The sequence below is a fragment of the Saccopteryx leptura genome, chromosome 3 (assembly GCF_036850995.1).
Source record: "Saccopteryx leptura isolate mSacLep1 chromosome 3, mSacLep1_pri_phased_curated, whole genome shotgun sequence".
Lineage (NCBI taxonomy): Eukaryota > Metazoa > Chordata > Mammalia > Chiroptera > Emballonuridae > Saccopteryx > Saccopteryx leptura.
The window spans coordinates 13579371-13603998 of NC_089505.1; the positions used below are offsets into that span (position 1 = coordinate 13579371).

At 38.6% G+C, this 24628-nt stretch overlaps 1 pseudogene; it reads left to right on the top strand.

Annotated features, from left to right (window-relative positions):
- The first annotated feature begins 14619 nt into the window (after nucleotides 1-14619).
- LOC136398131 (RNA-binding protein FXR1-like) lies at nucleotides 14620-16745 on the top strand (annotated as a pseudogene).
- Nucleotides 16746-24628: the final 7883 nt, after the last annotated feature.

Genomic DNA, 24628 nt, shown 5'->3' on the forward strand with positions numbered 1-24628 from the left:
TTTTTTTTTTTTTTTGTATTTTTTTTTTTTTATATTTTTTTCTGAAGTTGGAAACGGGGAGGCAGTCAGACAGACTCCCGCATGCGCCCAACCAGGATCCACCCAGCACGCCCACCAGGGGGTGATGCTCTGCCCATCTGGGGCGTCATTCTGTTGCAACCAGAGCCATTCTAGCGCCTGAGGCAGAGGCCATGGAGCCATCCTCAGTGCCTGGGCCAACTTTGCTCCAATGGAGCCTTGGCTGCGAGAGGGGAAGAGAGAGACAGAGAGGAAGGAGAGGGGAGGGGTGGAGAAGCAGATGGGTGCTTCTCCTGTGTGCCCTGGCCGGGGATCGAACCTGGGACTCCTGCACGCCAGGCCAATTCTCTACCACTGAGCCAACTGGCCAGGGCCAAACTAGTAAGTTTTTTAAACATGTTTTCTTCATGACTCTGCTACACTTCTTGTCAAGTATTGGACTCCTGATAAATTTATTGACTTGAATCTGCTGTAACTTGTATAAAATACTAGATGAATCTAAAGTCTCAACTAGACTTGAATAATGAAATTTCACCAGAAGATGCATAATGTCTAGCTGTTTCTCTTTTTAAAAATTAATATACTTCTAAATTTACTAGAGATAATTAGAATAAAAATCACTATACATTTTTATTTTTGTAATTTTAAAATGTCATTCTCTTGGTTCTAAGACGTTAGGCTGTTATGCTTTTGGGAGAGCCTGTTGGCAAAGCTGCTTTCAGAGGTCTGGTCCTAACCCGATTTTTCCCATGAACTCTGCTGTTCTTAACTTTTTTTGAAAATGCACCTAACATGTTTGAAAACCATAATATTTAATTTTAAATTCAAAGGTTGAGCATTGTTCTAATAATTGAGGAAATTAAAGTATGTATGTTTATTTTATTTATTTATTTTTTTCTATTTTTCCGAAGTTAGAAGCAGGGAGGCAGTCAGACAGACGTCCGCATGCACCCAACTGGGATCCACCTGGCATGCCTACCAGGGGGCAATGCTCTGCCCATCTGGGGCTATTGCCCCGTTGTGGCTGGAGTCATTCTAGTGCCTGAGGCAGAGGCCATGGAACTGTTGTCAGTGCCTGGGCTAACTTTGCTCCAATAGAGCCTTGGCTGTGGGAGGGGAAGAGAGAGACAGAGAAGAAGGAGAGAGGAAAGGATGGAGAAGCAGATGGGTACCTCTTCTGTGTGCCCTGGCTGGGAATCGAATCCATGACTTTCACATGCCAGGCCGAAGCTCTACCACTGAGCCAACCGGCCAAGGCTAAGTATTTTTTTCTAGCTGTGTCATGCTATTTTTTTAAGCTTTGATGTTGTATATTTGACATATGTTTGCTATATAAATCTTTTTAAATTTGTCATATATACACTTAGTTTGGATGACAGTCTTGTAGTACTTCTATTAATATCAACATTTAAGATTTTATTAATAGTTTCTACTTTCTTAGTAATCAGAATTAAGAATAAAGTTATATTTGTTAATTTCACCAATGTTAGAAAAGGAGTTTATGATGTATTTACATTATTCTTCTCACTTCAATTATTTTTTTCTTTACTAATACAATTCAGGAATTTGAAAACAGAGTACTGGAATAAGTTATATATTTGTGTATGTGTGACAGAGACAGAGAGAGAGACAGAGAGATGGACAGAGAGGAACTGACAGGCTAGAAGAGAGAGAGATGAGAAGCATTAATTCTTCGTTGAGACTCCTTAGTCTCCTTAGTTGTTCACTGATTGTTTTCTCATATGTGCCTTGACTGGGGGGCTACAGCAGAGTGAGTGACCCCTTGCTCAAACCAGCCGCCTTGGGCTCAAGCCAGCAACCATAGGGTTATGTCTATGATCCCACGCTCAAGCCAGCAACCTCCCGCTCAAGCTGATGAGCCTATGCTCAAGCTAGATGAGTTCACACTCAAGCTGGCGACCTCAGGGTTTCGAACCTAGGTCCTCCACATCCTACTCTGACGCTCTATCCACTGCACCACCACCTGGTCAGGCTGGAATAAATTATAGTTAAAATTTTAGACTTTTTGCTAAAAAGTGTTTTGTATTTTCCATAAGTCTTACTTATGTAAATACTAACAGTATTCACATAAGTAATATATAACAAAATATAATATATATCACATACTAATATATATCAAAATATATACCCATCATAGTTATTCAATAATTTATATATTATATAATTTATATGCCACATATATTTGGTTCAGTAATTAACAATTTTTTCCAAATTTTTTTGAGTCATAATTTTGTATTTCATTTATTATTCAAATTTAAGTTATTCTTACAATAATAAGATGTTTAAACCCAAATCTACTCTCCTATTCATGGGACACTTCTCAGAATATTTAAAAAACATTATGTAACTGGTGTAAATATAATGATTTGTCAACATCTATCTATGGTGCTCACATTAGAGACAATTTTTTAAAGTTGAGTTTTCATAGAAAATTGGAAAATGGATAAGATTAATGCAAATCTTAAATAAGCATACTAAAAATAACCAGTATTACTAGCAAACAAATCAATAAAATGTCCATTTTTACACCTCAAACTGGTAAATAATTTTTATGTTAATGTTGAGTTTAGACTTGCGTATAATGATACAAACCTTCTCCCGCATTACTAATGTGCAACTAGCTGTTTTGTATTTTTGGAGGGCATCATTTTTCCAGACTTAAATGTTATTTAATCCCTTGATTTAATAATTCCTCTTTAAGAAAATTTCCCTACGAAAACTGTTTTACATTGTGTTTGGATGCTCATCAGCTGTTGTTTTTTTTAAATATCAAAATAAGAGCTAACAAAAGATTAAATAAATCATAATTCATATAATAAGTTAAATATTTTCATTATTAAAATGTTATTTTGAAGACTGTTTTAAAATAATAGTAATGAATATATAAAATAATGTTAAGTGAAAATACTGAATAGAAGTTCAATATATAATTTGAAAGCCATATTGTTATCATTTTCTTTGGCCTTTTCTTTCTTAATGTCTCTAAATGTTTATCTACCATCTCTCTAATATTTGCTCACAATTATTCATTCTTCCAAAGCTTCAGATTGAGCTGAATCTTATATAGCACTTTTTTCTTTTCCAACACCAGTTCTATTCTCTGCTTTTTTTTTTTTTGCTATAGTTTCCTAAAATATTATGCATTTTAATCATTTTATTACTTTGGATATATTTGTTAATTCTCCTCCATACAATCTTCTTAGTTTATTCTACAAAAATTATTTTTGAGACAGCCCTAGGCAATCATTATTGAACCAACCCTCTCATTTCTTCTTTCCTCCTCACCGACAAGAGCCCACCTCCCAGACCATCACCACTGATTACATAACAGACAATGGTTCTAACTTTTGCTTTACCCTCTTCTCAACACATTTCTGGCCATCCATGATCCCCATAACGTTGTACCTGCTGATGGCCATAGCTAGAATATCACCATCTATTCTTTAAGTAGCATCAAGAAAAGGCCTATTAATTCTCTAAGTTCTAATAAATGTTATGTCTTTGAAAGACTCTTAATCTACCATAGCCAAGAGCTAGTCTCTTTGTTCCCTTTGCATCTTAGAACTGTGCTGAAAATTATCTGTGTAACTTTTCCTAACTGCAAAATGAACTCAGATGGTTTTTCCCCAATGCTCAATTTTCTGATGAGATTTTCCAGTCCCCATTTCAAATGAATCTGACCATTTCACATGGACTAATTTGTACCACAGAAATGTGTTTTGCTAACTAAGTCACTCTGCCTCCTCTATTTACTACTTCATTCCTGTTGAGTATAAATTGAATCTTTAACCTTAGCCCTCTGGGTAGAATTACCAAAATAAATTCTCCCAGCAGTCCTTTTCTTTGTTTTTTAATACTTTCACCATAATAAATGCAATTTCCTGCTGTTTAAATTGCTTTGAACTTCTCTACACAAAATTTTACAAAATTAAGCTCAGCAAGAAAAAAATGAAATAAATATCAGTGCAAAATAAAATGAACCTACTGATTTGTGGTTACTAGTTTCCCTTTAAATAAATATTTATATAAGTTCATGCCTGCATTAGAAATTATATATATATTTATATATTTTTTTTATTTTTTTACACAGTGTACCTTCTATTCCATCAAAATGGATGGATGATGACATATATATATGAGCAATGGAAAAATGCCAATACCCATAGTCAAAATTACAAACAATTGTTGATTATTTGGAATGCTGTGGATTGCTGATATTTTGCTTTCAAACTTCCAACATGTGTCCTTTGTGGTTCCAGTCTGGCACCTGAAAACTGGTTGGCTACAGAAGAAATATTTAGTGACTTCTCTCAATCTCTAATTCCTCCAAAAGGCCTAAAAAATAAAACTCTTATTTTCTATCTTTTAAAATAATTGTGTAAGATTTCAATTTCATATAATTAGCCCCTCATTCTATAATATCCATGTAGGTTCTTCTAGCACAGAACAGTGACTGATACCATTATTGGAGTCAGAAATTGGTCTGGAGAACAGAACCTTACAGATGGAAATGTGTAATTAGTTCTCTGGTTTGATTATATTAAAAAGCATTAATGATCGTGTTTTCATCAGTAAACCAGACAATGATAGCCAACAACATACCGTGGAAAAAGAATTACTTTTATTATCACCTATAATCAAATGGTAACAGAAGGCCAGGCATTGTGTGACCAAACATTTGCTACCATATAATATTTTAGTGTAAAATAAGGAAAATAATAGAGCTGATGGTTAGCTTCTTATGCACAGAGAATTTGGAGAAAGAAAATCATAAGCTCAGGACTTAAATTCTAGCTAAAATTTCAAGTAAGGGACCAGAGAACTTCTATCACTATGCTAAAACAAACCCTATTTCTTATAGCTTCAGGATCAAGATTTCTGAAAACTAAGCCCCAGTTCTAATCTGCAGATGACGGAATTGGTATTCAAACTGAATTCCCACTTCCACAGCCTTTCTTCCATTAACATTAAGGTCAGACTTGGAAGTATGTGAGACCTGAAAATTGGCATGAAGACTTACAGACAGAATGTGATGCAGTTCAACACCGTAAACCCCTACATTCTACTAAAGCTTCATTCCTCTGTGGAAGCAATCTTCACGCCCCGCTCTGAGAAGGCAGTCTGTTCTTGCCTGAAAACCTGTCATTGCCCCCAGTGAAGTAGGTGCTTTGCAGGGCACTGCTGATCCTCTTCAGGTCCTTTAACTATTATTAGTATTTCTAGACCAGGAGCATGTCCCAGCAGGCTTCGGGGAGTCTGGCTAGTTATGACCCAGGAGGAGTCACCCTACATGCAAAAAGAATTCATGATTTTTCCAGTTTTTAACACAAACCTAGAGAAAAATGTGTGGGGACATAACCTAAAACTATAATGTTGGATCAAGTTGAATATATTAATCAGGCTGCTCTATGCAGAGACTCTCAGTTTGAGTGGCTGGGTAATGGCTCCAATAATTTGCTTAATCAATATTTGGAAACCTGGACCCCAAAAAAGGTCCACACTAAGTGAACATTAGATTTTAGAATTTCTTTGGTATACTTTAGAGGAAAATAATCAAAGGCTTATGGTGATTGAAATTCTGGGTGAAATTTTTATGTCAGAGCTGCTCACTCATTTCCTAACAGCAAGAGTTCTGAAGTCAGCTCCTTCCTCCAGCCTCTGAGAAAGACATCGGTGGAGGCTGTACCTGTATTTGTGAAGAGCTCTGTGTTACTTCTGCTCTGTAGGTGAGAAACAACAGTGAAAACTTTTACCGTTGAAGTAGACTCTCTAATTCTATGAAGATGATGAGACACAAGAGTGATGGGGATGAGGTGGAAGCACTTACCTGCCCGAGATCAGGAAACACAGTGGGTGGCAAATCCAAAGCAGTTGTCAGAATATATCAGAATGGTTGAGCCACTGGAAGCTTGAATGTCATCTAACTGCTCACAGTGTCCCTAGGAGTGAAACTGATCGAGAGCCCACTGAAGTCTTACTTGGTTTGTATAACTGGAAGAGCTTTGGATTTCATCAATGTATGTTTGACCTTAATCAGCCCAGTAGAGGTTCACGGCATGTCAACCACTTTCCACAGTTTTGCCAGTTTGTAGAACTAGAGCCTTTAGAATAAAACATGAGCTCATTTTATGCCAAACAAATGGGAGAAGTGAGCTCATGGCTTAAGTAATTTACTATTCCAGTCTAACCAGGTAGTGGTGCAGTGGATAAAGTGTCAGACTGGGAGGCAGAGGACCCAGGTTCGAGACCCTGATCTCGCTGGTTTGAGCACGGGCTCACTAGCTTGATCCCAAGGTCACTGGCTTGAGCAAGGGGTCACTTGATCTGCTGGAGCCCCCCAGTCAAGGCACATATGAGAAAGCAATCATTGAACAACTGAGGTACTGCAATGAAGAATTGATGCTTCTCATCTCTCTCCCTTCCTGTCTGTCCCTATCTGTCCCTTTCTCTGTCTCTGTCACACATACACACAAAAATTACTATTCCAACCATGTTCCCTATCTCTGTAAAGCCATTGGCTTTTTTGAATATCATGGCATTTTCAGAAGCCAAATATAGCACAAACAACATGATAAAATCTTATGTGTCTATGTCACAAGATCTTAGAGAACATACTTCCAAGGAGTGGTCAGTATACAGTAGTGTTTCTTCCGTAGCTAAGATAATGGAAGTTCTAACCAGAACAATATGGAGGGAGAAAAGCAATTAAAAGTATGCAGATCAGAAAAGAAAAAATGAACCTGTCAGTAGATGCAAATAACATAATGGTCTTCGTGGAAAATTCCAAAGACTACTAAAATTCCAGCTTACTGTTGGATGTCCAGAAGCTCATGTCATTTCCACTAAAACTAGTTAGAAGGTTGATAACTTCAATTTTCAATCACTACAAAGATTTCTGAAAAGCTGTAGTTCTCCACACCAAGCTACACTGAGGAACCTCATTCTATTGAAGAGGGAACTACTATCCCCTGGATGGGTCAGCACCATTCAGGCAACATGAGCCTCTGCTTGGTAGTCAAGACATCTTAGACCTTTAGTGTATAATAAAGAGATAGCTGACAAAAATTAATAAATACAAACTTGTGAGACCTAAGGTTAAGAGGTTTAACTTTATTTTTATTTTTCTGTCAAATAAGATGAATACAAAATCCCTTTTTTTGGGGGGGGACATTCTACAAAATACCTAACTTAAAAAAAATTTTGTTTGTTTTAGAAAATTAAATGTAACTGGATGACATTGATCAATAAGAGCACATAGGTTTCAGGTAAACATCTCTAAATCATTTGAACTTGATTGTGGTTTAGCTTTAGAGTGATATAAATCATTTTGAATTTTTAGGCTTTACATTTAATATGTCTTATTTTAGAAATGTTCTCTAAATATCAGTTTCATTATATAGAAAATGAGAATAATAGCAGGGTTGGGGTAGAAATTAAAGGTACTATAGTAATAGCTTGTGGATAAAGTGTTTATCTGGAATGGGGAGGTCACCAGTTTGAAACCCCAGACTTGCTCAAGGCACATACAGGAAACAACTATGAGTTGATACTTCCTGCTCCTACCCCCTTCTTTCTCTCTCTCCTCTCCTCTCTAAAATCAATAAACACTACATAAGTTGAGAAACACAAAATCAAAAACAGAAGATGGGACACAAAGGGTCAACAACTTGAATTATGTTACCCATAATTCAAGTTGTTTAGTAATTTTATACATTTTAAAACATTATCATGAAGAACTGACATTTTCTTAAATTTTATGTGTGATATGAAATTCTGATTTTTAAAAGAAAGATGTAAAGTTGAATAGTTCATTAGTTAACATAATCTTTAGATATCTCAACAATCACTATTGACACTACTTAAAAATATAATATTGGATTTTGAATAAATATGATTGGGAGCTTATTTTGAAAATTTACATGCACTTAAATTATTTCCCTTAATCATGTCTATTTATGTAACTAAGATGTAAAAAACACAGTTCTTGTCCTTAAATATGTTGGGTTTTTTTTTAATAAAAATCTTCAGTGTGTGTATTTAGATAGCTAAGGTGTAAAAACATTTCTCATCCTTAAATATACTTTTTTTAAAAAATAAAAATCTTAAATGTGTCTATTTAGGTAGCGAAGATGTAAATGCACATTCCTTGTCCTTAATTATTTTTTGTTGTTGTTGTTTTGATAAAACCTCTGGCTACTGCAGTGCTACGCGGACTAAACCATTAAGAACTGTAGGCTTACCCTCACCGGAATGTTAGACTGCATTAAAATCAACCTTAAAAATCTCACATCTGAAACACATATTTTTTTCTCCATTTATATCACCTACTGCTGTTAATATCCAATTTAGATTTGAGTTACTCAACTAATATTCTACTTTTGAAGGAAGCACTTCTTTCTATTCTGAAAGCAGAAGAGCAGAACAAGCAATTAACAAAAGACATTTCACAATCAGACTTTTATTGCTATCTTTGGCAACGTCTTAAAATACAGTCACCTTAGGGTTCTCTTATCAAGGGGTTACATTATGGAATGCTTACCAGACAATAGCATCTTACAAATAATTTCTGAATAGATGAGATTTCTTTTCACAGTATTACTCTTACTGCATCAACTCATAGTTTCTATTTTATGAAAAGTAAACTATACATTTAGTGGATAGCATTCATATCTAAGTGAAACAACTAAATGTTCTAACTGGAATGTGCTTTGATTTAAACCACTAACTTGTTCACATTTACATCTAATTGTAAGGTTGCACAGATGTAAACAAAACAATCATCTTTTCACATGCATGAACTTATGGTACAAGGACAAATATATGTTCCATAAACACTTGAAATTCAATAATTCCACTTTGAAATACTTATTTGGGTCTTATAACATTTTTTTTCCTTAAGAATTTTGTGTAAAAATATAAACACTCCAAATAAGCAAAAGTTCCATTATGTTTTTTATTGATCCACTCATCAATTTATTCTCAAACAATACTTTGCAAGCATAACTTACAAGTTCTCTGTTCTTTGGATATTCCAGGCATACGACTCCCTATCAAGGAGTCTTAGGCGATAGGGAAATTTGCCAGTGACAGAGCAAACAAATGGGTAATTTCAGATTGCACTGCTAGAAAGCACTATGTCCCAGAAAGTGATGTGATGGGTGGAGCTGTGCCTTGATAGATCAGACTGGCTTTGTCTTATTTTTAGAAGTTAGTGGCTATGAAAAAAACTTAGGTGGACTCTTATTTTTTTCTCTCTTTGTTTGCCTATGTGAAAAAACAATAAGCTCTGGTTATAAAGGATCAGAATGGAAACGAGACTTCTGTAGGAACCCAGGCGAGATAAGATGGATGACCAAGACTAGAGCATTAGCAGAGGAAGTGGGAAGTATAGATGCATTCAGGATATATTTTGCAGCTAAAATTGACAAGTTTAAATGTTAAATTTATATCTAAAATAAGAAACTGAAAAGAGTCAAAGTGACTCTTAAGTCTTTTTTTTTTTAATTAAAAAATTTTAAAGACATGTGCAGCAGTGTAAGGAATCAAGATATATGCTTTGGCCATGTTCATTTTAAGGTAACTTTTAGGCACTGGAGACATTGATTATCCCATTTGATGTATATGGGGAAGATCATAGAAAAATAATTTTTTGAAGCATTAGCATTTAGGTACTGTTTCAACTACATCAGAAAAAAAAATGGATTGTCTAAAGAGAGAGGATATAGAGAGAGAAGAAAAGCAGGCCCAGAACAAAGACCTGAGATAGTCCCCAATATAGAAGTCTAGCAGAGGAGAAAGACCAACTCAGGGAGGATGACATCACGGAAGCTTAAAACCGAAGTGCTATAATAAGGGAACAGTAGTGGTGCAGAGTGCTGCTGAGAGGACCTGAGGTAGGCTGAGATTGCCTTTGGCTTTGACAGTATGGAAGCTGTTAGTCACTCAATCCTGAGCAGGGGAGTGGTGGGTCAGAAACTAGAACCTGGTGGGTGAAGAAGGGTCAGTGGAATTTTGCAGTTCAAGATGGTGGGTAGAACACATGTGTTTACCTTAATTTGCTCCCAAAACTACACTGAAATGATAGCAAAGAAAGTTAAATAATAGAAGTTCAACATATTAAATATGTTTTCAAGATAGGAAAACAACCTGTGTCCAACAATGGATAAGGAAGATGATATATGTGTGTATGTGTGTGTGTACACAAAAGGTAGTCTATAGTTCTTATCTTCATATTAAAAATCAAGACATAATAATATGCACATTGCACTTAGAATTATGCAATAAATAGGAATAACAAAAACAAGTACAGTAATACTTGTATATTAATTACAATGTGCTAAACACTGTTCCATTAATTTTGGGTCCAATTTCTCATTGTGACCCTATTAGTAGGTAATATTGTTACACCTATAATGGAGAAGGATCAACTAAAGTACCGGGAGCTAAGTGACTTACTTGAACAAAGTACATGGCCAGCCAGGAGCAGATCTTTGAAGCTAACCTCAGTTTCTGTCCTGAAGAGGTTAAGTGTTGTCTCCAGAGAACCACAATCAGGGGTAAGTAAAGTGGGAAAAAAAGTTTTCCTTCCCCAGTGTCTTTGTTCTTTAAAAAACATACATATGTATTGCTTGATAAGATTATAAATTGTTTAAAATGGAAGAGCTTACACTCAATTTGAAGCTTGATTTTCTCTGGGTGTAGGAATTATTCATAGTTTTTAATGTGTTTCCTTTTCTTATCCATATTCTGACTTTTTACATTTAACGCCTATTAGCTGTGCAATTAGAAAAATGTTATATCAGTTTTTTTTTAAGTGTGAATAGGAATTGAAAAAATACAGTATAGACATTTCTTTCTGTAAAAATTGCTCTAGAAAGGAGGATAGAAATAGGGTGTTGGAGATGTGAGACCATGATGGGGAATTCTAGAGCATGTTGCTATGGTGATGAGAATGATCCAGCAGTGAGGGGGATCTTGCACATTTCTTTTAGTCCCCGGGAGGAAAAAAAGCCCACAGGATCTAGTTTTCTGCAGTAAGGGTGTCCACATTCCTTGTTCCCGGTATGTACTGGTGGCCTGTGGCACTGCTGACTCAGCATCTGCTTTCCCAAGCCCACTCAATTGTTTCATAACTCAGTGTTTGATCTTCATCATTTTAGGTTCGTACATTGAATTCCACTTTATTGGTCATTTTCATGGGTGTTGAGACAATCAATATAACAATATTACTCACAGTTTTCAATAAAGTAGCATTAATACATTCCAGTTGAGTGACTTGTTCAGGTAAATGGGCTAAAAACCCACAGGATAGGACTCATGTGTAGTTCAGGTTACTTTCCCTGTAAAGTTAGTCCCTAATTTTATAATGCATCATAGTCACCTGGAGTGTTTGTTAAAACATACTGCTGGGCTCCAATCCCAAAGGTGCTGATACAGTGGATCTGGGATGGGACTTGAAAATCTAAACTTTTAACAGGTCCCCAGGGGAGATTGACATTGCTGGTCCTTTCCCATAGAAAAAAACACACACATAAATCTTTTTGATGTTCTTCCTTGTCAACTGTCACTTCTGGCTATAAGTCCAAGAATCTCACTAATTCTCTATATCTCCCAACATGGTGATAATTTCTTTAAATGTGCAGGCCCTAATCTTGGGCTCAACGGGTGTTATTTCTGCAAGTTGGACAGAATTCTGGTTGTCTCTCCTTTCAGAACTGCCTTCACACCTCTAGATGTTATCCTTGGAAAGGTCTTCTGTTAATACTTCTATGCAAATATCTAAATGGTATGTGAAATTTCATTTAAAGAATAGGTCCTCTATAGGAAATGGACTTGTAACTTCTCTAGGTATCAAGATTGTAACATCCTTGGCTCTCTCCTTTACTCCCCTGTGTACAAAGTCAAATCCATTCAATTCAATGTGAGTTCAATTTTTCCAAATGTCTTCTCAAGGTATTGAGATTTTAAAGGCAACCAGTTATTTCAAGTAGTGTTCAGACTTGTATATGCACAAAAACTCAAATTATTTTCCACAGGCCACAAGTGGATATATAATTAACTTATTATAAATAATATTTTAATTAAAATTTTCTTAATTTTAAAAAAATATTAAAATCTTATGTTTTTGTTTTTGGTTTTTTACAGAGACAGAGAGTCAGAGAGAGGGATAGACAGGGACAGACAGGAACGGAGAGACAAGAAGCATCAATCATTAGTTTTTCGTTGCATTTTGCGACACCTTAGTTGTTCATTGATTGCTTTCTCATATGTGCCTTGACTGTGGGGCTACAGCAGACTGAGTAACCCCTTGCTCAAGCCAGCAACCTTGGGTCCAAGCTGGTGAGCTTTGCTCAAACCAGATGAGCCGGCGCTCAAGCTGGCAACCTCAGGGTCTTGAACCTGGGTCCTCCGCATCTCAGTCTGATGTTCTATCCACTGCGCTATCACCTAGTCAGGCAAAAGCTTATGGTTTTTTAAGAAAAAAATACATTAAAAACTAAACACCTGCCTGACTAGGTGGTGGCGCAGTGGATAGAGTATTGGATTGGGATGCAGAGGACCCAGGTTCAAAATCCTGAGGTCGCCAGCTTGAGCACAGGCTCATCTGGCTTGAGTGCAGGCTCACCAGCTTGAGTGCAGGTTGATGATTTGAGCATGGGATCATAGATATGACCACATGGTTGCTGGCTTGAGCCCAAAGGTCACTGGCTTGAAGCCCAAGTTCGCTGGCTTGAGCCCAAAGTCGCTGGGTTAAGCAAGGGGTCACTCACTCTGCTGTAGCCCCCCGCCCCAGTCAAGGCAAATATTAGAAAGCAATCAATGAACAAGCAATCAAAACTAACACTAAGATGCTGCAACAAAGAATTAATGCTTCTCATCTTTCTCCCTTCCTGTCTGTCCCTATCTGTCCATCTCTCTGACTCTCTCTGTCTCTGTCAAAAAACAACAAAATCTAAAATACCTAAAACCCTAGTTAAATCTCATATGCATGTTTTAAATGTGAAAAAATTATTCTTCAAATGCAAAATGACATTTTGAATTTACTTATTCATATCTTATAACTTAGATACAAGATTTTAGACACCAGTATAAATAATTCTCAGCACTATAGCTGTTGTTTGCATTTTGTTATTTTCTCCTCTGCTGCTTAAAAAAAAAAAGTGGGAAGAAACCTTTAGACAAATGAGACAACCTCTGAGTAAAATAACTTTTGCCAAAAATTTATTTGAATGTGAATTATGACAACCCAAAAAGAGACCTTCACACTTTCAGAAGAGTAGATTTGAAAGTATAGTATAACATGGGACATTGTGTACAAAAAAAAGCTTTAAAAGACACTGAGATAATAAGTATTTTTCATTAAATTGTCAAGAAAGATTTCTAAACAATAAAATAAAGTCATACCATAAAAATGTCAAATGTATCAATGGAGATATGTATTTTGTGATAGGAGACATGAAGATAAAATTCATCAAAAAGACATTATTAGACCATGAAATATGTTTCATTTGGTTTTATAACAGTTACAAAATCATAAAATAATCTTAAAATAAATTTAGGAAAATCTCTACACCTATGTATACTGTTCTATGTCTCCATTTTTGATACATGTCTCTACACTTGTATTAAGAATCTTTATGTAAGTTTAGAAAATAATAAATTCCAAAAAAAATAAAAGTTACCAGATCATTTAAATGGTCTTTATCCATGGGAAAAAAAAACAAACAATAAAGTTTCTTACTTAAAGAACAAACTTTAAAACTTTGCTTCTTGGATATAACAATATTTTTCTTTTTCTTTTTTTTTTTTTTTTTTTTTGTATTTTTCTGAAGCTGGAAACGGGGAAAGACAGTCAGACAGACTCCCGCATGCGCCCGACCGGGATCCACCCGGCACGATGCTCTGCCCACCAGGGGGCAATGCTCTGCCCCTCCGGGGCGTCACTCTGCCACGACCAGAGCCACTCTAGCGCCTGGGGCAGAGGCCAAGGAGCCATCCCCAGCGCCCGGGCCATCCTTGCTCCAATGGAGCCTTGGCTGCAGGAGGGGAAGAGAGAGACAGAGAGGAAGGAGGGGGTGGGGGTGGAGAAGCAAATGGGCGCCTCTCCCATGTGCCCTGGCCGGGAATCTAACCTGGGTCCCCCGCATGCCAGGCCGACGCTCTACCGCTGAGCCAACCGGCCAGGGCCAACAATATTTTTCAAGAAAACATGAAGACTAGACACATTGGCAGAGAATGTTCGCAATATAGTATCTGACAGGTACTGAAATTCAGAATATATATTTTAAAAAATACTCTTAGAACTCAAAGGAAGAATGAGGGGATGAGGAAGAGCAGGGGGAAGTTCATGGCCCCAAAGGGGCTTTCTACAAAGAGTTTATCAAAGATGTTCATGAAGACTTACTCACAGTTGTTGTCAAGAGCAACTAGCAACCATAACTTCAGGTTCCATTTAATAAAGTTAGATTACTACCACCACTTCAGATTTAAAAAGAAATTAGTGAAGGAGATGAAATAGAGGCATAGTCAAGAGCAAATGACCAAGAACCTTGCGAATGTTGGTTGGCTCACATTCGAGAAATGAAAGAATTTTCTGTCATTCAATATGCTGCTTGTGATGCCACTTACAATAAAATAGTTACATTTGAATGACTTTAGCCTGCCAATCAAAATAAACCTATCAAAAAGAAACCTTCTTTAAATACACAGTAGATGTTTCTGAACATTTGAGAGAAGCATGTGCTAATGAAAATGCACACAAAGATTTTAAGAAAGCAGTAAAAACATGCTGAATTTTTTGACCACCCAGAAACCACACAGCTAATCATACTGTCAGCCAGTGAAGCCACTGTGATTATTTTAAATGACATAGTTTGCGAACTAGTCATACCAAGTTGATGTTTATGTCCAGAAAGGAAGAGGCCACCAAGCATTTAGAATGTATAAAACAACTTGCAGAAGTATTTTATGAGGAATTTATTGTGAGAGAAGATTTGGTGGGCCTGGCACTAGAAACACATGGTAGTAACATCGTATTAACATCAAGCTAGAAAGTTTCCTGGGGTTACAGGTTTTGAGCTAGAGGGAGATACTGGAAACTTAGAGTTTGCAGAGAGACTGCTGATGCCGTAAAAAAGAAAAGAAAAAAGAGAAGAGAAGGCTAGAGGTTTCTTGGAATTTGTGGAGGATTTTATTCAGATTCCAAGGAAAAGTAATTGGAAAAAATGGCAATGTTAGTCAAGAAAAAGTAGACAAATCTGTTGTGGTTCAGGGGGAATTGAAGGAGATAATAAAAATAAACTACCATAGAGCCTTGGCTGGATAGCTTGGTTGGTCAGAGCATCATCCCAAGGCACAAAAGCTAATGGTTTGATCCCTGTCAGGGCACATACAGAAACAGCTCGATGTTCCTGTCTCTCTCTCCCCCCACCACCTTGTTCTCTTGCTGAAATCAATAAATAAAAAATTTTTTAAATAAACTACCTAGAGAAGATGAAATGGTTCCATTTGTATTTGTTGGCACTACAGAAAGCATCAGAAACATGCAAGTTCCTGTAGAGTATCTAATTGCTTATCTAAAGGAGGTAGAACAGCTAAGAATGAAATGCCTACTGATTGGTAAACAGCTATGACAGATTGGTATGGGTTTCAGACCTTCCTCCACCAGAAGGCCTGAAAAAGAGAAAGGGTATGACACTGATGAAAGCACCATCTCTTCTGTACAAGTTTCCGGGTATTACGGTGGAAGAGGCAGAGGTCATCGAGGGCCTAATTACACCTTCCGTCACAGTACAAACTCTGAGCTGTCAACCCCCCTAAAACAGAATCTGAGCATAAAACGATGAGGGATTGGTCACTGCCAGGAAAAGACTACTGCGAGAGCCCCCATCAGTGTGACAGCAGGAAACACGGAGGAAGAGGCAGAAGTATTTCAGGGGGTCAAGATCATGGTGGACCATATGGTGAGAAATCCTCCATCACATCTGTGCTCAAAGATCCAGGCAGCAATCCATACAGCTTACTTGATGGTACAGAATCAGACTAGACTATAGACACTGATGCCAGAGAATCTCATCACAGTGTTAACATCATAGGCGGTCTCATAGAGGAAGCACTGATGAAGATGCTGTGCTGATGGAAGGAATGACTGGATCCGATACAGCTTCAGTTAAGGAAAATGGGTTAGTTAGATGTGCAGAGCATATTTCTAGAGCTAAGTCTCAGAACAAAGAAATCTTCCAAGTGAAACTTCGGCAAAAAAGTAGAATACAAGAAAGAAATCTTATTTTCCTCCCCAGCTATACATTTCATTTATAAAGAAGTCGAAGAAGTTGCCTCCCTTTGGCAAGTAAAAGATGTGATGGAAGAGCCTGGCCATTCAGGAAAGGTAAAAGGTAGCCCAACTAGCTTCTGGCGATGATGTGCCTAAACTCTAGACCATTCCAGACGAAGAAAAGATCAATACCTTAAAAGAGGAAAACATTCAAGAAGCAGTCATCCTGAATGGTGTTTCGTACACTGAAGAAGTTCCTAGTTTGCAGTTCTGTGACATTACATCCTACAGTGGTGCCTGTGCAAGCTTGCAGAGACAAACTGTGGGTCTCCAGTCTTTACAGTGCACTTCCAGCCTTCCACTGAGAATTCAGAAAGGGGAGATCCCAAAGAAATCATATGCTACACATACCTGGATGCTTACTCTGTTATAAAATACACCATCAGACGTGCCTTCAGAATAGTATATGTATTATTATTATTATTATTTTAGTATATGTATTATTAATAAAAGTTGCTAGCTAAAAAAAAAGATGGAGGAGGAGAAAAAAAGGAGGAAATGGAGAAAGAGAAGTAAATTAAATAAAAAAAAAGAAATGGACACAAAACCTACTAATGTATATATTTCACTAAAAAAAAAAGACATAAGTGACCAATAAATGAATTAAAAGATATGCAATATCATTAGATATCAAGAAAATGAAATCTAAAATAGTAATGAGTTACCACTAAACACATACAAGATGTCTAAAATTTAAAAGATTGACAATGTTCAAGAGGATACAGTGTTAATAGAATTCTCACAGATTATCAATTGCTATATAAATTATACAAGAACTTAAAATTTTTTTTTCAGCAGTAAATTTAAGAAAACTCAATATACACTTAATCGTATACTCCATCAAGCTAAGTCCTAGGTATTTATCCAAAGAAATAAAAACATATATCCTCCCAAAGACGTGTACACAAACACACACATGTTTATAGTAGCTTTAATTATAAAAGCCCCCAACTGGAAATAACCTAAACATTCATCCAAGGATGAATTCATAAAAACTGTACTATATTCCCACATTAGAACATTACTCAACAGTTAAAATTACAAACTACCGATACATACAACCATACTGATGACTCTCAGAACAGTGGGCTAATAGAAAGATGCCAGAAATGAAAAAGACTCAAATGATATGATTTCATTTATATAAAATTTTAGAACAAGCAAAATTAACAGAAAGTGGATTAGTGATGATCTGGGACTTAGGATGGGACTTAGAAAGCAAGAGGGACCTATTTTAAGATGATGGAAATGCACTACCTCCTGATTATGTTGGCAGTTAAAATTGAGAGTACTTTTGCGAATGAATTGAAACGCACACTTAAAATTGATGCATTTTATTATGTGTGATTCCGTAGTGATATATTTAATTTAAAAATAAGCTTAGACGATAAAGTGAAAATTAGGATTGCTAGTGTTTTTCTTTCTAGCTGACTGGTCCCCACACCCACTGTAAGCAGGAACCCGTTCCCGACTGTTGGGCAGATAAAATGTATTATGCTCACTTTGTTAAAGATAACACGAGAAGGCCGTCGCCCAGGTGATATTAATGTGTGTTGGGGTGGGCTAAAGGCAGGCAGAATCCTTGTAGCCTGGGGCTTGGTTTTGGGATTAAGCCTTTCCTACCCTTTTTGATGTGGGGTGGTACAATCCAATCATGCCTCAGAAAGTGACTTTGTATTAGAGACTTCCCTATTTTGTATATTGGATTAAGGGTTTTGAATCTACACTATAAAATAGGGGTAGAACGGGAGCTTGGCCTCTTGGTTCCTGAGGTTAGCATGAGAGAGCGGAGAGAGTAGAGCCAACAGTGGAAGGAGGCCACGTGGAGGAGGCCAGGAAAAGCAGCCAAGATGGCGGAGTGCTGAGTGAGATGCCAGTTTGTGTAGAGTTTGTATCTGGGATAAGGAAGGAGATGGGGGAACTGAGGAGAATAAGGCTGGTGAGCTAGAAACCTTTGATTCTAGGAAATTCGGATAAGTCAGTGGCTTTGTGAGCACTGAATGTGAGTGGCTTTTGGAGCCCAGTGTATGTTTTTACTTGCCCGCCGGGTGCAAGCTAGGATTAAAGACGATGGCCCACCAGTTTGTGGCTCCGTTGTTTCTTTACCGACTGTCCGAATCCAATGTGAACCTGCAAGGGCTGGGCTGCTCTGATGGTGGCCCTGGCCACGGCTACTGGCTTTACACCGACATCTCCTCCTTCCTGAGCTTTCACATCCATGAGCTCACACAGTAAATGTTTCACATCTGCCAACAGAAAGAATGGGGTCTTATTCACAGACTTTCAACTTTTAATAGTTTGGCTTCTTTCCCAGGTACTATGAATAACTTAGTGATAATAACTATTATTATTTAAGTATGATTTTTACAATTTTTTTAGTGTTTTCACTCTGTGTTTATTTCATGTGATCTTCATGGCAACCCTTCGAAGTAGATAAATCTATATTAAATCTACTCTCCCCCAAAAATATATCCCTCATCTATCCAGGCCAAATTTCCTTTCCACTTCATGAAATCATATCACGACAATTGCTAATTCATAACATATTAGGTTTCTCTTTTCATGATGAAGAAACATTGTAAAGCAGAGTCTTAATATTCATGAAGAATGGGAATAAAACAACTTGCTATTTATTTATTCATTCAGCAAATATGAAGAGGGGCAGAAGGAAGCGTAGAGGAAACAGCCACAGTGGGGAAGCATGGCCCGATGAAAGGAACAAAACGAAGGCCATCGAAATAGATTAAAGAAGAAAATGATGAGGTTCAAGGAGAGCACTTGGCCCATTCTCAGGGGAAGAGTGAGTGAAGACAGTAACTCAGACTCCAGAAGTGGCCATATCAGGCTGTCCCCGGAACCGACTAGAGAGAACTCGATGGAGGGCAGGAAGTTGGAAAAAGAAATGGCTCCCTTGGAACTTGAAATCATAGTGTCCACTAATCAGCTGGATAAGAGTCTGAATCAGAAAAGAGAATCTGAAGTATAGATTTGAGAACACTAAGCGCGAGTACGGATGGTAATTGAAGCCCTGAGAACGGCTGGGACAGTCTCGAAAGGTTAGAAGGCACATGACAGCAAATCCATCCGGTAGAAGTAGTCATTTTCTCTGCCTTCCAGTTTACTGTTGTTTTAGTTCTGATTTAAACACTGTTGGTCAAATAAGTTTGTAAATATGATATATATGTTTGCTTGCTTATAGTTTGCATGGGGTATGGGAGATCGGCTGTAAGCCAGTAAAGTCATTATAGTCTAAGGCTTAGTTTTAAGACTAAGCCTTTCCTGCCCCTTTAATACTAAGATCTTTTCAAAACTAAGCTTTTACCCACACCCTTGACTCTTGCATGATGTGGGGTGGTGTACTCTTATGAGGAATCCCATTTATTCCACAGATAAGTGACTTTGTATCAGAGACTTCCTTATTTGTATATTGGCTTAAAGGTTTTGATTTCTACACTATAAAATGGCGCGGACCAGGGTTCTTTCTCTCTCTCGGTTCCTGCTAATAGCACTGCAGAGGAAAAGCAGCCAAGATGGCGGAGTGCTGAAGGAGAAGACAGTTTGTGCAGAGTTTGTACAGAGAGAAGGAGATGGGGAACAGAGGTGAATAAAGCTGGTGGGGCCTTTGATTCTAGGAATACTTGGATAAGTCAGTGGCTTTGGGAGCCCTGAATGGAAAGGGAAGTGTTTTCCCACTGTGTGTATTTCTTGCCCACTGGGTACAAGCAAGGATTAAAGCTAATGGCCCACCAGTTCTTGGCTCTATTGTTTCATTACCGTCTGTCCGAATCAAATTTGAACCTGCATGGGCCAGGTGGCTGTGATGGTGGCCATGGCTATTGGCCATACAAACATATATGTCTTTAAGCAGGTCATGTTCTCTCTTCTTGGTTACAAACTACATGATTTTTCCAGTTCATTCCATATATTTAAGTTCTTTGTTCAGATCATGTTCGCTACTCCACCTCGTGTGGTAAGGAAGGCCCAGTTGCACGTAGAGTCTTGCTAATATCAGCATCTAAGGGAGAACAGAGGGAAAGGGGTCTGAATAAAGACAGTGAATGGGCAATCTGAGAAACAGAAGGAGAGTCAGAGCTGGAGGCTCTCACGGCAGAGATCGACCCCAGAAATGCTGCTGGAGATCGGCAAGAGGAGACCTGAATATTCTCCATGTTTTTTTGTGATGAGAAGGTCATTGCTGACCCTTGACAGATGGGATTAAGTTGAAGATCTCAAGCTGAGATCATTCTGGACTACAGAGGACCCTAAAGCCAATGACAGCATCTGTGTGGAAGACACAGACACAGAGGAGAAGGCCAACGTGGAGAGAGATGCAGCCTTATGCAGCCATGAAGCAAGGACAACATGGACTCATCAGGAGCTGGAAGAGGCTGAGAGGGGCACTCCCGCCCCCAGCCATAGGGGAGGGCGGACACCTTGATTTCCGACATCTGGTCTTTGCCACTATGAGAAGAAATTTCTGTCGTTTTAAGGCATTCAGTTTGGTGTGACGTGTTATGGCAGCTCTTGGAAAGGTATTCCAGAAATTTAACAGGGGACAGACACAGAGTTAGTAGAGCAGGTGATTGGCTGGAGGTTCAACATTAAAAAAAAAGTGTTGCCCTGGCCGGTTGGCTCAGTGGTAGAGCGTCGGCCTGGCGTGCAGGAGTCCCAGCTTCAATTCCCGGCCAGGGCACACAGGAGAAGCGCCCATCTGCTTCTCCACCCCTCCCCCTCTCCTTCCTCTCTGTCTCTCTCTTCCCCTCCTGCAGCCAAGGCTCCATTGGAGAAAAGTTGGCCCAGACGCTGAGGATGGCTCTGTGGCCTCTGCCTCAGGTGCTAGGATGGCTCTGGATGCAACAGAGCGATGCCCCAGAGGGGCAGAGCATCACCCCCTGGTGGGCATGCCCGGTGGATCCCGGTGGGGCGCATGCAGGAGTCTGTCTGACTGCCTCCCCGTTTCCAGCTTCAGGGGGAAAAAAAGTGTTAAGATAAAGAGAAACTGGGAGGCAAGCAGAATAAAGAATTTTCTGGCCCCCAGTACTGGCGCTCACTCTCGGCCCTACAGCCGTGCTGCCAATTGAGCAGGATTTCTCCCACGGAGAAACTCACCGTCTTCTGAGCATCAGTTTCATTGGTTAGAATAATCTATCAAACAAAACAGAAGCAGGTGTGGTGTGGAGGGCTGTTGTGTGAGCACACACCAAGGAGCGGAATCTGGGCCGAACCCATTGCGATAAATCAGACACAGGATTTCAGAAGCAGAAACAGATGAGTAAGGAAGGAGGATTCTTCAGCAACACGGTGACTAGCTTCATGAATCAGTGGGTCCCACTGCGCAGTTTTGTTTGGTTTTTCGTTTAAAAAATAAACCATGAGGTTATTAAAAGAGACTGCGTGGCTAAATTTACATATCAGAGGGGTAAGGGGACGAAAGGGGAACAAACCTGGGCCTCTGGAACCGTTTCTGAGGAATTCTAGATCAAAGGCGCTGCTCCGGGCAATACGGGCAGCGGAACCGATAACAAAACGCCTACTTCCTGGGGGTCAGTGGGCAGCGGGCGGCCGCAGGGCCCGGCTCGGCCTGGCGTGCACGTGCACCGCCTGCAAACGGGCCTCCAGGGGCCGCAATGCAGGCCGCCTGTCACTCAGCTTTCTCCTTGTCTTCTTTTGAAGATATTTTCCCTAATTCCACAAGCCGTTTTATGGCACAGAACCACACAGTAAGAAAAACAGCTTCGCAAACCATCTGGCGCATCCCCCCCACTCCCGAGAGAAAAAGTAAGGAGTAAAGCTTTCTTTTTCGTCCCTAGCACCTTCCTAAGAGTCACAGTCCACTGCAGAGTGTTCCAGCGGGAAGTGTGTGTGTGTGTGTGTGTGTGTGTGTGTGTGTGTGTGTGTGTGTGTGTGTGTTTGCAAAGCAAAGCATTTGGGGAAAGGTTGTCTATCAGCTACACTGTGATACATATCGAACTTATAAAGATATTTTAGAAATCCAAAAATGTAGAAATATTGAATAGCTATTTTATGACTTATTACAAAATCCTGGGAGGGCGGGGGCGGGGAGGGATGGACTTCCAGGGCTGAATGTAATGAATCATAAAAACATAGCCTTCAAATGAGAGAAGAAAAACTATATTTTAAAATCTTTGTGCACATGGATAGTAAATATCAAAATTAAAAGAAAACAATTTGATAAGAGTGAATATTCAAGCACCTGTTTACAAAGCAGCAAGTATTAATGCTCCTCTGATTTGGATAGCGTTGGCAGTACTTTCCCTCGGGTATAACTCAGGTGGTTCTCACACTGAACCAGACTTCAAGTGTTTTTCTCAATCTGCCATCACCAGTAAAAACCACTAATGACCGTTCCTAAGGATTTAGAGGGTTGGTTTTTTTTAAAAACGACGAATTGAAATGTTTTCTAAATATGACACTTAAAAACTGAATCGTGGCCCTGGCCGGTTGGCTCAACGGTAGAGCGTCGGCCTGGCGTGCGGGGGACCCGGGTTCGATTCCCGGCCAGGGCACATAGGAGAAGCGCCCATTTGCTTCTCCACCCCCACCCCCTCCTTCCTCTCTGTCTCTCTTCCCGTCCCGCAGCCAAGGCTCCATTGGAGCAAAGATGGCCCGGGCGCTGGGGATGGCTCCTTGGCCTCTGCCCCAGGCGCTAGAGTGGCTCTGGTCGCGGCAGAGCGACGCCCCGGAGGGGCAGAGCATCGCCCCCTGGTGGGCAGAGCGTCGCCCCTGGTGGGCGTGCTGGGTGGATCCCGGTCGGGCGCATGTGGGAGTCTGTCTGACTGTCTCTCCCCGTTTCCAGCTTCAGAAAAAAAAAAAATAATAAATAAATAAAAAAAAAACTGAATCGTGATTGTCTCTCAGATTTGGTTTATTTAGCATATATATATATATCTCAATAGCTTGAGTGAGGCTCTTCTGTTAAAACACCTCTAATAACATGGTCATTACTCATTTTTAAGACCTCAACTGTTACCACCTATATTAGGAACCAGAGCTGGACTTCTGATTTCATGCTAATTACTTCGTAGATCCTTTTTCAGTATATCATGCTACATATTTTTGTTCCCCTTTAGAATTGTGTCTCTGTGATAATCTTATTTTGTTCTCAACTTAGGTAAAGCAAGTTTTGTTTAATTCTTATATAAGAGGAAGTTCTAAAGGATTTTAATTAAAATGTTAAGGTCATACAGAAAACCTGCTAGTGTAATATTTAAGACATTACCCTTAATTTTTTGTCTTCAACTAAAAAGAATTGTTACTAAATAGAACTAAATTCACCCTTGTGACACATAACTTATTATCTTGCTTCTTAAAACCTCTCCTCCTTCTGTATTCATAATACCTGCTCAACACTTCTATTTGCTCAAAATTTGCTGGTGATTCACCACCTGTCCTGTCACTCAAATACCACACCCTGCAAATATTCATTGCTTCCTTTCTCATCTTTTTACCTAGTTCTTACTGGGTATAGCACTTTCCATTTTGAAATAATATCCGACTTACATACAAGTTGCAAAAGTAATCTAAAGAATCCTCTTACGCACTCACCTAAATTGCTCAGATGTCAATATTTTACTACACTTCATCATTCAGTCTTTTGATAAATTGATTGATAGATTAAATAGGTAGGCAGAAATGTCTATATAATGTTCCCAAAATTTTTGAGTTTTCAGCAACATAATCAAACTTATGTAATAATTATGGCACAACTCAGTTTCATATTTCCACAGCAGAGAACAAAGACTATTTTTTAAAAATCCTTCAATTACTAAATTAAAAAGAAAGAAACTGTAAGCAAGAAAAAAAATGCTAGATATACATATTTAAATAAATATTTTTCAAAAAAAAAGATGGTTTAAAAAAAACCAGACTTCACAAATGTAAAAATTATACTTATGCGCCCATCGAAAAGCTCATCAACTCAATCAAAACTCAGCATAGCAAAGTGGCCAAGTTAAAGCAATCTCTGGATGGAAAAGGAATTACTTACTTTAATTTTTAGAGAATATCCATGAAGGGACTATGCAAATTGATCAGAAATAAAAAATTGCAGAAGAAACTGAATATGCTAATGTAGCTCCAAAGTGAAAAAAAAAATAGGGTTTGCTGTCTTTTTCTTGATGAGGCTAGGAAACAATTAGGCCATCAATGAGAGGCCTTGCAAATGGCGCAAAAGAAAATGAGACAAAATAATGATGATCTAATTATTTACCTTGGATTTTACTGCAGAAGAAACTA